Here is a 12,057-nt window from a genome sequence, read left to right as displayed (position 1 = left end):
GCTAAGTAGTTTACTTTGCTTCTAGGCTAACTTTGATGCTCTTGTACCAAACCACTACTAACCAAGTGAATCATGAATCAAAAAGTAACTTTGGTAAAACAATTTCAATAAAGCTTGTAAGGTAAAACCTTGGGGTAGGATCATTAAGCATAAAGAAAAAAAATGGGTCAGGCCTTTCTCATGGTGAGCTTTGCACTTTGCAAGAGTATTAGCTTGCCTTGGTTGGGGAATTGGTCAAAGTGGTCTTCTTCTCCTTGGAAGTAGACCTCATCCTCCTCTTGATACTCCTCGGTACTAGCGTCTAAAATCGAATACGAGGTATACAATCATCATACCAAACTTAAGTACTAGACTAAGCACACACATGAGTCACACAACTTAAGCTAGCATCACACCTTAATATTAGGTTGGTGGACTTTGTTTTCTTATATAAGAAAAATAATTTCCTCTCATTATAAATACTACTTGAGGTGTTTCTTGTAATTCCTTAGAGAAATAATTTCCTCTCATTATCTTATTAAGATTTAATTTCCTTAATGACTAATATATGACCTAGGTTGACGAAAGTCAACCTCTTCATATTCATCATTTAGGAAAATGATTTAAATGAGGTAGAGCACCTCATGCAATTTAATACCACCTAGCAATGATTTAAATCATCAAACAATTTCACATGAGGTTTAATAGACCATGGTCTCTATCTCATTTTGAATTGTTTGTGACAAGATTTAAATGAGAGCAACACTCCCATACTATTTATAAATAATTTGGCACCATTTAAAATGGACTAGAAATAGCCATAGAGCCATTTTTTCAGACTAGGCCAAGATCATACAAACAACTATGTGATGTTTTTGCATATTCTTATAGACAATATGAAATCTGATTTTTGAGAGTTGGAATCAACTCAAAAACATTATTGGTTGATTTTTAACAATTGTTTGAAGTTACAAAAGGCCCTGCCTTGTTTATTTTGTCACTTTAATTCTACACAAAATCTAGGGTTGAGACCAGTGTAGTTGTGTAGATAATTTGCTCAGCTTTCCAACAATATAAAATTTGTGAAATTTGGCCAAGTAGATTGGTCCCTATTTAATTTTGAATAAGGCATCAGTTTGCAAATTAATTTAAACTAAAAATCAAAATTCAAACGAAATGGGCTGGCGGGAGAATTAACGGGCTACGCAGAGGGAGAGGAAAACGGGCCGCCTGACAGCGTGGGGTCCACGCGTCAGCGGGACTTAACAGGCGAAGCGGTACGCTTCTCTCCGCGACGTTGGATTAGACGCGGATCGGACGGACGACGAGTGTTGTTGTCTCCGACGAGAGATGGCCACTGGCGCGGCGACGGTGGGGGGTCGGAGACTCACCGGCGGCGCGGTGATGGTCGGTGACGAGCGGCAGAGAGGTTGTCGACAATGGGGAAGCAGATGGAAGCAGCGGCGGCGCCTAGGGTGCACTGCAACGGCTCCTCCCCTTTGCTGGACTCCGGCGGGCACCGATCTTCCAATTCCGGCGAGGGAGTGGCTAATGTGGATGAGGGAGAGGCTAGGAAGGATCAGTGGTGATAGGGAGGAGTGGTGGTGTGGCGAATTCGAAGAGAGGAGGGCTCCTTTTATAGCGGCGAGGCAGTGCCGCGGGTCTGAGATGAAGTCATTCATGGCGTCGGCGCTACAGCGGCGCAGAGGCACGGGCGATGATGCACGCGGGCATGCGACGTCCTGGCAATGACGCGAAGCTTGATTGCGGGGAAAATGAGGCACTGGCGCGTGCGTGAGCTTGACGGGAGCTTGCAGGGCAGTGGCGGGTCTCGTCGACGGTGACGACGGCCACAGCGCTCCCGCGGTCCAACGGTCGTGTCTAGGCGTCTCCTGGTGGCGTGGAGCGTCGGGCGACGTCATGTCCTGGCGTGCCCGTGGCGTTCGCCGCGCGCGTTCTGGCGTGCGCGTGCGCGTCACTGGGCACGTCTGGGCGTGGCTCGTTCTGGTCAATGCGGTGCACGAATTCGTCGAGGCTCGTGTCTGGCACGATCAGTAGGTTGAGAGGAAGCTGAAAGACAAGGTGGTGCAGGGCTGAGGTGACCAGAGAGAAGGGTGGCATGGTGGTGCATGGTGAGCATGGGCATGGGCTGGTTTTGGTCATGGTGACCAAGGTCCAGTGCTTGCAGGGGCTAGTACTGGTGCTGAGAGGTGTGGTGAGGTTCCAGAGCAGCAGAGGTGGCCAGGGTTGGACTTGGTCCAAGCTGAAAATCAGTATGGGCTAAAGATTTGATCCTGCCTGCAAGGTGTTTGATGATATGGCCGCAAGAAAATTATTTTGAATTTTGGAAAGATTTTTGGTGGATTGTAATCATATATTAATTGAAGTAGAATGGAGGTGGTGGTGGTCAAAATGGTGTTGAAATGCAAAATCCCAAAATGCCTATGATCTTCATTTTGCATTATGGTTCCAACTTTTCTTGATCACCATTTGAATTAGAGAAAGAATTTGCAGGGGTTGTTTTGGGCAAAGTTGTTCACCTTGATGTTGTCTTGGATGAGGTGCAAAGAGTTGGCAAACTTTAGTTTGAAAAAACTTCCAAACCAGGGGCTCAAAGATGGCATCAGGCTAAGATTGTCAAATTTGACCATATTGCATGTGAGTTGGAAATTCAATTTGTTTTCATTTTGAATTGAGTTTCTTTGATTCCAAAAGTGTTTATAAGTGTTTAGTAACCATTTCCAACCAATGGTGCAAGCCAAAATGGTCTAGGTTAAGAATTTGCAAAAATGGCATAAGCCATATGTGAGTGTTGATTTGATTTTTCCATTTTCATTTCTCTTTTCTTTTTCCTTCCAATTGGGTGATCAAGAGATCATTGGTTAGGGTTTTAGTACAATGGCAATCACACAAGCAATCATCATGGCAAAAGGCACATTAACATAATTAAAAGGTGGGTTATATGCATAGTACTTGTGTATTGAAAAAGTTTTTGTTGGTTCTAAAATTTGCATTTTTGGAAACTCTCTTTCTTTCTTTATTGAATTTTTGGGATGTTACATTAAGTTTCCCGCCTAGCCCATATAATTCAAATTCGAGTTAAATTGTTTCACTAAAATTCTTTACTGATGCCCAATTCAAAATTAAATAACTTTAAATCCACTGAACCAAATTTGCTGAAATTTATATTTTTGGAAAGCTTATGAAAATATCTGTCCAACCTCACTGGTTTCAACCCTAGATCTTTTGTAGAATTAAAGGAGCAAAAATAACAAGACAGAGATTTTTCAGAATTCAAATAAATTTATAAAATCAACCATAATGAATTTTGAGGTGAATCCAATTGCTATGATTCACATTTCAAATACTCTAATAGTTTATGTAAAAATATCATATGGTTGCTTCATATGATCATGGGCTAGAATCAAAAATTGGCTATGTAGTCAATACTAGCCCATTTAAATTATTTTCAAATTTAGGAATTTAAATCTATGAGGTGTAACACCTCATTTAAATCATCTTCCCAAGTAGTATGAAGTAATGTGATGACCCTTGTTGCATGGTCTCATACTTGCTCACTTGAGGATCTTAAATCAAATAGTTAGTTAAAGTGCATGAGGTATAGTATCTCATTTAAGTCATTTTCCCCAAATGGTAAATATGAAGTGTTGACCTTGGTCAACATGTGCTCATATCCTATCATTTTAGGAGATTAAATCTTAACAACATTCAATGAGGGGAAATTATTTCCCCAAAGAACTAAATAGAAACCCTAATAGAATTTTTAAATGAGATGAAGTTATTTTTCACACCCTAAGGAAGAACCCCTAGTCTAATGTTGAGTAATGGTTGGGATGATGCTAGATCATCTTGTGTGAGCCATTAAGGCTAATTATTCTACTTAAGTATTGTTTGATGATTGTATCCTCGTATTCGTTTATAGACGCTAGTATCGGAGACTATCAGGAGGAGGAGGTCTTCTACCAAGGGGAAGAAGAAGAAAACTTTGATCACTACCCCAATCAAGGCAAGCTAATATTCTTGCAAAGTGCAAAGCTCTACAAGAGCAAGGCATCACCCCATTTTACTTTATGCTTAATGGTCCCATCCCAAGTTGTTACTTTACAAGCTTTATTGAGTTTGATTTATCAAAGTTATTTTTTTGATTCATGATTCACTTGGTCTAGAGTAGTACAAGAGCATCAAATTTAGTCTAGAGCAATCAAAGCTAGTTAACACCCCTCATGACTAGTTGCTAGTGCTAACAAATAAAAGTGACTACTCTAGCTGGGAACATGTGACATGAAATGACTTTGAAAGATTTTGACGGTGAATATGACTTGAATGACATGATGATTTTGAAAAAAACTGATGGTTGGGTTCGGATGCGATACCATTCCAATTTACAAGTACCCCCACAATACCTGATTATGGGTAAGGCTTTAGCTGGAAATTTATGTGTCTTAGTATAGGTTCCCTCTAAATAAGCGTCATAGAGGTTATGCCGAGGCTGCCTCCGTTAAAAGTGAAATGTTGTGAAATGAGGTGAATGTACGACCCAAGCCCTGTGCAGTTCCCGGGATAACAGTTGGCTATCACCGGGAGGCCAAGCTCATGGGGAGAGGTGCCTATACTAGGGTGTGTAAGTGAAAGGTTAATGGTTGATGATCCACATACTGAGTTATGATTATTCAGGGTTATCCCTGACGGATGCAATAAAATGTTGTGGCACAAGTGTGCAACCTCTATAGAGTGTAAACCTATTCGAATAGCCACGTCCACGGTCATGGACAGTTGGAAAGGTCATACTGTTCCGTCATCAGAACTTTTCCAAAATATGAATGGTGACTTGTGACTTGAATTGAAAGGTGACTTTGACTTTGAATCACAACAGGGTTGTGGGAATGACACTAATGTTCCCACTTGAGTTAAGTTAGGAAAATGAAGAGTCTTTGTTTATTTAATGTTGATGAAATAAAACTGGCTTTATGCAAATGAACCCAGAGCTAGAACCACCTTACTATAGTTGACAGTGCTTACACTAGTATTAGTTTGAGAGTACTTTAAAGTACTCATGGCTGTGCCCCTGGCTATTCAAATGGCCAGACTATGAAGGACAGCAGGACGTCTACGACAACTAGGACCACTCCTGACGTCAACAGTTGCATGTGGAACAGATGGACCACAACCGCTACTTCGCTTCCGCTATGTGTTTTGTAATTGATTAATAGATCAACTATTATTGTAATGAGACTGGATCATGTGATCCCTTTTATTTGTAAGACTATTATGATGTTGTAATGAATGATGTTCTGTGATATCAATCTATTATGTCTCGCAAAAACAATATTCCTGGGATTGCGATGAATGGCATAATAGGCATCTGGACTTAAAAATCCGGGTGTTGACAATTATTCCTAATACAACTCTATTTTCCTTACCCGAAATTCTCTGGGCTTCTGGGCCTCCAAAGTTTCGGGTCGTGGGCCTCACGTCTTCTCCAGATAACCCGGGTGCTTTATTTGGCATGCCTATTTGGCATACCTATGTGACAAGCATCACATGTTAACTTGCCCTTGCTTATTCCACACATAATATCAGGAAATATTCTACTCATCTTATCAAAAGACACATGCGCCATCCTACAGTGATGGATCATAGCCTTTATTTCCTTGTCATCCATGGTTGCAGCATACACCAACTCTGGCTGCACCCCCTTTTCCAGATACCAGAGCCCCTTACGCCTGGTGCCAGTCCCAAGCATCTGCCTCGTCTTTCACTCCCGAATCACGACACCAAACTTGTTCAGAGTCACACTACAGTCTATGTCATAAATGAGAGCACTCAGAGAGAGCAAATTAACAGGAAACACTGGGACGTGTAAAACAGATGACAAAGAGATGTTTGAAGTGCACTTTAGTGTGCCTTCTTCAACAGCAGGTTGTTTTGTACCATGAGCAGTTTGAATGGTTCCTTTGTGAGTAGGAGGATGCTTAATGTAAGACTCAAACACACCAAATTTATCCGCAACATGCTTAGATGCGCCAGGGTCTAGAATCCATTCTGTATCATTCTCATTAGTAGCAAGGGATGCCTTTTCAGAATTACCTTCATCCGTGGAGACCAAGTTAGCAAAGTTTCCATAGGCAGCACCATCCACTTTTGCATCCTTTGACGTCTCATTGTCCACTTCAGTCGCCATGTGTGCACTCTGACCACCGAAGTTTCCGGTGTGTCCTTCTCTACCTCTAGAAGTTTGACGTCCTGAGTATTCACCTCTATACCCTGTCATCCTGCTACTTCCCCCTCTATTATATCCCCTGCCTCTACCACGAGTTTGGCAGTACCACTTCAGGTGACTAGTCTCCCCACAAATGAAACAGTCCCTAGTATCTTTCCACTCTCTACGCTCGGTCACGGCAAACGTTGGAGCTGGTTCCAGAGAGAGCCGCACCTCCTCTTGAGCCATTGTTGCAATGGCCTCGTCAAGAGTGGGCAAGGAGGTGTAGTGCAGTAGAGATGCCTTTTTGCCATCATAACACTTACTTAGCCCCTCCAAAAACTTTAGCACACGCCTGCGTGCTATCCACTTGTGCCCTGACTCGATGGAGGCTGCATCATAGAGTTCGAGAGGGTCACAGTTATCCTAATCAGCCCATAAGGCTTGCAGCTTTGGCACATATGCCATCACTGTCATGTCCCCCTGGCGGAGATGGCGAATCTTCCCATCAATATGAGCAATGAGCATGATATTTCCCTTATCAGAGTAATATGGATAGACAAGGTCTTCCATATTTCAGTAGTTGTGGACAAACCCTCCACGGAACGCCCAATGGAGGGCACCACCGAGTTCAACAGCCACCCAATAAGCAGAGAGTTGACGGTTTTCCACTTCTTTCCCTCAGCACTAGTCTTGTCTCCTGGTTTTTTGACAGTCCCCAATAAGTACCCATAAAGATCTTTCTGATCCACAACCAACATTGCCCTCTGAGACCAACTTAGATAGTTGGTAACTGTCAACACCCGGATTTTTAAGTCCAGATGCCTGTTATGCCATACATCGCAATCCCAGGAATATTGTTGTTGCGAGACATAACAGTTGAATATCATAAGTCATCATTCATTACATACCATAGTCGTCTTATAGATAGGGATCACATGATCCAATATTACACAAATAGTTGATCTATTGATCAACGGACACAAAGTTCATAGTTTCATAGCGGAAGCGTAAGTAGAAGGGACTCTCTAGTCCACAGGCCAACGTCTGACGTCAGAAGATTCCCTAGTTTTCGTAGACGTCCTGGTTGCCATCATCTTGATAGTTCTGCTCCTCTTCGTAGTCTGGCCATTTGAATAGCCAGGGACAAAGCCGTGAGTACTTTAAAGTACTCGCAAACTAATACTAATGTGAGTGCCAACAATTCTAGTAAGGGGGTGCTAAGCCCTAGTTTATTTGCATAAAGCCAATTTTCGTTCACAAGTATTTGAGTAAAACCTTATTCAAGTGCTAACTAACTCAAGTGGGAACATTAGTGTCATTCCCACCATTCAAGTGGTGATTTCAATTCAATTCACCACTTCACCATTCATTTCACCCATTTCATTTCAACATCATTTTCAAGAATTTGACATCAGAAACTGTATGGCCTTTCCAACCGTCACATGCTTGAAGTGGACGCGGCTATTCGAATAGATTGAAACTCTGCAGAGGTTGCACACTTGTGCCACAACATTTGATTTCATCCGTCGGGATTACCCTGAATCATCGTAACACAGTACGCGGATCATCAACCATAACCTTTCACTTACAAATCCTAGTATGAGCACCTCTCCCCATGAGCTTGGCCTCCCAGTGAAGACCAACTGTCAACCTGGAAACTGCACAGGGCTTGGCCGTACAATTCACCTCAATTCACATCTTTTCTCAACAACGGAGGCAGCCTCAAGCATAACCCCTATGATGTGTGTTCAGAGGGAACCCATACTAAGATGCATAAACTTCCAGTTAAGCCCTACCCATAATCAGGTATTGTGGGGGTAGTCAATATTGGAAAGGTATCGCATTCAAACCAATATCAGTTTTATCAAAAATCACCATCTTCTCTTTATCATATTCACCTTCAAAAATCATTCAATGGAATGCTTCATCATTCCAAGGTTTCAAATTTCAGTTCAAGTCACCTTGTTCCCATCTAGAGTAGTCAAGTTTTAATTCATTAGCGCTAGCTCTAATCATGAGGGGTGCTATCTTGCTTTGCTAGATTGAGACTAACTTTACTACTCTAGTAAACTTCTTTACTTTGACCAAAGTTAACTATAAAAGTAACTCTTGGAAAACAACAAGTAAAACTTGTAATGTAGAAACTTGGGATAGGCTTAGGGTAAGAAAAGGTAAGACTATGGTGCCTTGCCCCAAAGGGCTTTGCACTTTGCAAGAATATTAGCTTGCAACATTATAACTTGCAATAGTCTAGCTTGCATTGGTGTTAGCTTGCCTTGGTTGTTGAGGTGGTCAAAGTGCTCTTCTTCTTCTGGGTAGAATCCTTCCTCTTCCTGGTATTCTCCGGCACTAGCGTCTATATACGAATACGAGGATACAATCACCAAACAATACTTAAGTATCCTTAATTAGCCTTAATGGCTCACTCCAAATGATCTAGCATCATTACTTAACATTGCTACTTAAAATTAATCTAGGGTTTCTTACTTAGTGTTAGAGAATAACTTCTCTCCTTATATATGTAAATGATAGTTTCCATATAGTTTTTGAGAAATAATTTCCTCTCATTGAATCTTCTTAAGATTTAATTTCCTCAAACAATTATACATGAAATCATGTTGACATAAGTCAACCATTCATCATCATCATTTGAGGAATTGATTTAAATGAGGAATACCTCATACCATTTAATAATGCCTATTATGATTTAAATTCACCAAGCATTTCATTTGAGAGTATTTGACCAGGGGTCAATACTTCATATGAAAGTATTTGGGACAAGATTTAAATGAAGTGAAACACTTCATATAATTTACATAATAGTTTTGGACAATATCACTTAAATAAACTAGCCATATTGCCCATTAATTAAACTAGGGCATGATCATGAAAAATGACCACATCCTTTTCTTGCAGAAACAAATAGTGTAAGTCAAATGTGAGCTATTGGAGTTGGAATTAACTTAATATCTATTTTGGTTGATTTTTAGTAATTATTTGAATATGGAAAAGTCCCTGCCTTCTTCTTTTTATCAGATTAATTCTACAACAGATTTTTGAAGTGGGACCAGTGGGGTTGGATAGATATTTTTACAAGCTTTCCAAAAACCTAAAATTCATCAAATTTGGTAGGGTAGAATTGAAACTATTTAATTTCTAAAACAGGACAAGTATTTAAATTTCTGCCAAATTATTTAACCAGATTTGAATAGATGGGCTTAGGCGGGAAATGGAGTGGGCCAAAATGTTTAAAACGCCAGGGGGCCAGCCCAGTAACGTTTCACACGCCACGGGCCTCCTGACAGAGGGGCCCGCATGTCAGTGAGGGTACTTACCGAAACGATATGATTTAAAGAGGGCGTAGGATTAGCTGGCGATCGGACGGTCGAGGCGTGTCGTCTCCGTCGAGGAGAAGGGCTTGCTACCGCGGCGGAGGTAGGGGGTCGGCGGCGAGCTGGAGCTCCGGCGAGGGTCGGCGACGTGCGACGACGATGTTGTCGAGGAAGGGGAAGCAGCTGGTACCGGCGGCGTCTCCGATGGTGGCCTAATTCGACGGCGGTGATCTCAGCACCCCCGCGGGCTCGGGTGACGAAATTGGACGACTCCGGTGGCTAATCGAGTGAGAGGAGTGGACGAGGAGCTTGAGAAGAGAGAGGGGAGCAATGTTGGTGTGAAGAGTTGGGCACGGGGAAGGTTGTATTTATAGGACGCGAGGTGGCCGTGGGGTGTGCGGCGAGGGTGACAGTGGCACGGCAACTCCGGCGAAGGAAGTGGGTCGGCGACGTCAGCGCGAGCTAGGCGGCGTCCAGGCGGTGCTAGGGAGCTAGAGAATGAGGTGGGGGACGGCCTGGCGAGCTAGCGCGACGACGAGTCCTGGCGGCACGGGCGCGAAAGAAACGGCGAGGTGGTTGTCGGCGACAGAGCTTGCGCGAGCCTTGGAGCGTGTCTGGCGGGTTGCAGGGATGGTGGCGATGCTCGACGTGTAGCCTGGGGGTCCGGGGGTGGCGCAGAGGGATGGGGCGGCGCGTGGCCAGGGCATGTCCACGGGCGACGTCCTCGGCATGCCGTGGCCGTTCCTGAGCGTGCGTGTTCTGGCGGCTGTCGGCCTCTTCCTCGACCAGGGCTGGTGTAGGCGTGTGTAGAGGAGCTAGGTGGCGCCAATGGGCATGGTGGACAGGGCTGGGGAGGAAGAGAAGGGAGAGGGGAGTGCCATGTGTGGCATGGCCGGCATGGCCATGTCCATGGTGGTTTTGGCCCCCCTCTTAGGGTTGCTATGCATGGGCTAGGGTGAGAGAAGTCAAGGGGACCAGAGAGAGAGATTTGGGGCAGGTTAGGGTTAGATAGGACACTATTTGAAATAGTGTCAAATAGTTCCATAATTGAAATTTTGTATATTTTGTCCAATTTTGAGTGAGTTCAAAAGGTTGCACAATTTGAAATGTGTGTGTTTAGTTTTGTTGTAAATGACCAGAGAAGATGAGAGGTGGTGGTGGAATTTCCAAATTCGAAGTATTGCAAAATTTGCTAAGTGTGAGATTGTTGCATATGATAAAAAGTTCCAACTTTGGAGGAGCATAGAATTTGATCTAGGATGGATTTGACATGGTGGTCTTTACAAAAGTTGTTCACCTTGATGTGCTCTTGGATGAGGTGCAAAGATTTGGCAAAGTTTAGTTTGAAAAATTTGAAATAGAGAGGCTCAAAGTAGTGACCAGAATATAAATGGCAGATTTGACCATTATCACATGTGATCAAAATTTGAGTTTGAAAATGATTTGAATTGTGTTTCTTTGATTCCAAAAGTTGTAATAAGTGTATAGTATCATATTACAACTAATGGTGAAGACCAAAATGGTCTAGGTCAAAGATTTAGAAAAATGGCATAAACCATATGTGAGGGTTTTGTGAAATTATAACTTTTAATCTTTTATTTTTCTTTGCTTAATTTTGACAAGAGTGAGGTTTATTTGGTGTTAGATTGAGTTAGGTGAAAGGTTCAAACCATTTTGAGGCAATGGAAGTGGCTAGGTCAAGATTTGATAATTTGGCTAAGTGCCACATATGCCTCTATGCATATGTTTGATTTTATTTTGTTTCTTACTTGAATTGGTTGGTAAGTGCTTTGTTGAGTGTGTGGAGGTATTTCAATTCATCTACTCAAGGTAGACAAAGCAAAGCTCATCATTTTCAAAAAGTAGCCATAGGCTTGCATATGCCTTTTTCTTAAATAAGATCTTTTCCTTTTATTTTGTTTTTTTTCAAAGATTGATGACAAGAGGGATGAGGTTTAGGGTTTAGTAAGTTTTGCAATGGTTCACCACCATTTAGCAAAGTAAGAAAGGTAGAGTTCAAAATTTACACATTGGGGCTACATGCCCACATATGTCTTTTCTTTTATTTTGGGTTTCTCAAAATAGATCTACATGATTTTTGAGAAGGTTAAGATTTAGGGTTTTTCTTATTTGATTTCTTTCTCTTTTAATTTTATTTGGTTTGTGATCTTCACTTGATCACTTTAGGGTTTTAGATTTTATCACATAAGCATAATAACACTCATCATGGCAAAAACACAAGGAATAGGTATGAGCACTAAGCATAGCACTCTATTTAAGAAAAGTTTTTGTTGGTTCTCATTTTTGGAAAAAGGAAATTCATTTTCTCTTTGTTTTGAAATTTGGGGTGTTACATTAACCCCCTCTAGCTTGATGTCCGTGGGTGACAGGTCAATCTTCTGAACCACTTCTTGTCGGGGAACAATGGCCTCAGAGCCACCCCTTTTGAGAGAAATAGCGTTAGATTCTCGAGAGCCTCCGCAAGGCCTTTGGACTCACCCATCTTCACTCTCACATTCACCC

General features: G+C 42.2%; 1 pseudogene; it reads right to left on the bottom strand.

Moving 5' to 3' along the window:
• Positions 1 to 5,755: 5,755 nt before the first annotated feature.
• Positions 5,756 to 10,265, bottom strand: LOC139839157 (uncharacterized; annotated as a pseudogene).
• Between the last annotated feature and the right edge of the window lie 1,792 nt (positions 10,266 to 12,057).

This window comes from Lolium perenne, chromosome 4 (assembly GCF_019359855.2).
Source record: "Lolium perenne isolate Kyuss_39 chromosome 4, Kyuss_2.0, whole genome shotgun sequence".
Lineage (NCBI taxonomy): Eukaryota > Viridiplantae > Streptophyta > Magnoliopsida > Poales > Poaceae > Lolium > Lolium perenne.
Note: the sequence above shows the minus strand (reverse complement) of the source record. Positions and strands in the feature narration are given on the sequence as shown.